Source organism: Medicago truncatula, chromosome 2 (assembly GCF_003473485.1).
Source record: "Medicago truncatula cultivar Jemalong A17 chromosome 2, MtrunA17r5.0-ANR, whole genome shotgun sequence".
In the NCBI taxonomy this organism is placed as follows: Eukaryota; Viridiplantae; Streptophyta; class Magnoliopsida; order Fabales; family Fabaceae; genus Medicago; species Medicago truncatula.
In genome coordinates this window covers 28,424,862-28,428,697 of record NC_053043.1, presented here as the reverse complement: position 1 = coordinate 28,428,697, position 3,836 = coordinate 28,424,862, and the positions used below count along the sequence as shown (strand labels likewise).

Sequence of the window (3,836 nt, the reverse complement as noted above, 5' to 3'; positions counted from 1 at the left end):
TATTGAACCTCATTTTATTGTCATTATTGATTGTGTATTCAGTCTTAAATAAAATTATTCGAGTCTTCGTGACATTTTCTCATTTTAACAATTCTTATCATTCCTTTTTCATGTTTTTAAATATCAAATTTAAAATAATTATTGATATGAAGCATAACTATTTTATTTTTAATTTAATTTAAATAAAATTATCCCGTGCCGTGCACTGGTATAATTTAGAAAGAGTATCAAGGAAGGATGCTCTTAGAAGAGGACAAATGTCCAACTTGCCAAAGAACTAACCTTGTTTTATTATATTGTATGATTTGAGGACATTGTTGTTTCATAGACATTTATAGTGTATTTTTATTGTGTGGCCGATCAAAACAATGAGTGCCCTTGAACAGAAGAATTATTAAGTACAGTATGGAATGGTTGCAAGAAACCCATGTAGTTTGACCGATAATATTGAAGGAGGTGGAAAAAAGAATTTCTATGAGAAACACGGAGGATTTTGTTTATGTTTTAATGGTTTGTTGTGAAGAGCAAGGCGTAGTAGTGTCATGTTATTGAATTAAGAATTTGGCAACACAGACGATTAAACAATGATGAAGTGTTTCAAGATATATACTTGGATGTTGAATTTTTTTATGAACACAAAAGTTGGAAGTGGATTAAGCAGTGTGGATTGTTGAAAGGAACTAAGAGTACTCGGGAGGGCGGAATTATTCACTGCAACAAGATGAAAGAGTTGTTGAAAAATTAAAAATTGATATGGAAATTGTCCAATAACGTGGAGAATTTAAGATGTTATGGAGTTGTGTAAATCTTGAGCTTTGAATGAAATTCAAGGTTGAGTTCTATTGGATTGAAATTGCAAAATATAGCAATATACTGGTAAGCAATGCGTAACACATGTGTTGTGACATTTTATGCCATTGCCATAAGGTGTTTGAGCACCATTAGGAAAATGTTTTAACTTGAGTGAGGTTTGTGTCACTATGACATTTTATATTTTGATGTAAGACATCTCTGATCTAATATTTTGAAAATTTAGAGAAACTTATTTATTTGTGTAATTTAAAGTCAATAAGTTTTAAGTCTTATTTTTATTATTTAAAAAATATTATTCGGCTTTTTTCACCTAGTATTAAAAAAGTTAATTGGGGGGTGTTTCGTGGGTTTGTATGATTGGCACTAAATTTTTATTTTTAGATTTTCATATAGTGACTAGGTGCCCTTAGTCATTTTGCCTATATAAATTGTTGGTAATAATTTTTAACACATATTGTCTTCAATCTCATACTGTTGTCAATTTCTCAAATCTCAATTGTAATTTTCTTTTCTTTTTCATCTATTAGAATCTCAGATCGATTAATCTTCATATCTAGTAAAAAAGAAGTGCTTGCCTTATCCCTACTGTATCAATAGGTATGTGAGTCTTTTTGTATAATCTATTGTTTACTTAAAAAATTTCAACAAATAGTCAATGATGTTGGATCTAGGAATGGAAAAAATTTCCTTTACCGCTCGAAACCGTGATATCCAGCCCAGTTGAAACTGGGTCGGGCGGGATGAAACGGGTCGGCAGGTCACGCGTACTCAAAAGGATGGCTTATTATTATGGATAGTTATGGGTCGGTTTGAACCGTGTTGATTGGCCCAACGATAACCAATACCAACCGACCCAATATATATTGTTATTATATCTTATAATTATATAATTATATAATCTAATGTGTTACCCTAGCAGCTGCACAATCTCTCTGTAACCACACCAATTCCTAACAGCAGCCACACATAGACTCTTCCTCTTCTTCATTCACTCAGATCTCCACCGTTTCTTTCAGCTTGACCTTGCTCCTCCGTTTCAGATCTCTTTATTCCGGTGAGCTCCACTATTAATTATTTACACTCTTCATCAACAACAACAACACAAACTCTAGAATATATAAACAGAGAGAGACTCGAAATTTAAACGATGACGAATGCACCAGGAGATCAGATCCAGAATGAAAATGTTGATTTTGATCTAATTTATGTCTTTTCTTGTCTTATTCTATTAGTATTTGGATTCGTTTATTTGTGGTGTTTCTTGCTCATGTCTTCCATTGATTTTCTATTTCAGTATTTTATAGACAATCCTTCTTCATCAATATTATTATGTGTATTTTTCTTTGATTTTTTTTTTTATAGCTGAAATATCAAGTAACCAATTCAACTCACCCGTCGTATCCGACAAACCGTATAAACCGAATCCGATAAAACCGAGTGCACCACACAGACGAAGATGGGTGGGATTTCATCACCCATCGATCACCTCGAATTTCGGTTTTTCATCCGAAAACCGACCGAGGCGTCCACCCCTAGTTAGATCCATTCAGATCAAGGTCGGAATTTCCATATTTCAATGCGTAATTTAATTTTTTATAGACTCAGAGTTCTTCAAAATCTGGATATTCCGATCTTGATCAAGATATCACTGACGTCTCTACCTACAAGACTATGTGTCCTTGGTCGTTTTGCCTATATAAATCGTAAGTAAAAGTTTTAAACACATATTGTCTTCAATCGCAAACCGTTATCAATTTCTCAAATATCAAACATAATTTTCTTTTCTTTTTCTTCTATTTCACTCCCAAGTTAATCCTAAAATATAGTCAAAAGGGAGTTCTTCCCTTACCCCACCATATCAATCGATTTGTGGGTCTTCTTGTAATCTTTATTGTTTTCTTAAAACAATCTCAACTATATTCCTCCACATGGTCGGAAGTTGGTTCCAGTCAAATCGTACTCGGAAGTTCTATATTTCAATGCATAATTTAATTTTTTATAAAGTCAAAATTCTTCAAGATCTGGATATTCCGATCTCGATCAAGATATCACTGACGTTTTTGACTACGTGAATGTGTTGATTGTTGAGTATAACAAATTCAAAGTTCAGACACACAACAACATGGATAGATCTATATCAAAGTTTTCATAATTTTAGAAACCGAATTAAATTGTTATTCTGGTTTGTTATATTAGTAAAAAAAAAACTCTCAAAATTTATGATTTTATTTTATTTGAATTTCAGGTATTCCGGTGAATGTTGCAGCTAAAGTTGTGGCTCTGTAGGAGAATTCATTCCTCTCGGTATTTTTTTTTTCTTCATGAGATTGAGAACATATTTTTATCAATTGTCTATGTGATGAATGATTATTTGTTTATTTGTCGGATGTAATTGATTTCTATTGTATTTAAGGGCGTTAAATTTCAAGCCTTAATTCATCACTTGTTTTGAGTTTTCAATTTATTCAGGATTAATTTTTTTAGATTTTAAATTTTTTTCAAAATTATAAAAATGATTTTTTTTTATTTATGATAAAATTGTGTGAATTGATTTTTAAAATGAACGTGGATTTGTCGAAATATATATAGAGGATGTAAATAATTTTTGTGTGAACAGGGTAAACTGCACCCTCAACTACATATAGACTAATCTCTTGAGTTGAGTGGAAAATGTATCCCACAAGAAATTTAACAATGTTGCATTCTCAAGGCTAAATTCAAACTCAGGACCTCAGGTAAAGTTAGAGATCCTTTGCATTCTCATCGGTTTATATGATGTATATATGTGTTTGCTTTGTTTAAAAATGAATGAAAAATAAATCTTACAAAACAAATTATTACAATTTTATTTATTTTTTAAGATGCAGCTTCTTAACTCTTAAACATAATTTTGAATCATCTTCTTTCTTTAGTGTCTTTGTAGACAATGATCAGCCGTTGAATTCGTTCAATTAATTGGTAGGATCTTTGATCTCTCAAATAATGGGTTAAATTCAAGAAGTGATATTTATTTTAAAAAGCAA

At 31.4% G+C, this 3,836-nt stretch overlaps 1 long non-coding RNA gene across 1 annotated transcript; it reads left to right on the top strand.

Annotated features, from left to right (window-relative positions):
* Nucleotides 1-1,732: 1,732 nt before the first annotated feature.
* Nucleotides 1,733-3,593, top strand: LOC120578061 (uncharacterized). The gene is made up of 3 exons (XR_005644005.1): nucleotides 1,733-1,867; nucleotides 3,059-3,117; nucleotides 3,431-3,593. It is a non-coding gene; the product is annotated as an uncharacterized lncRNA (long non-coding RNA).
* Nucleotides 3,594-3,836: the final 243 nt, after the last annotated feature.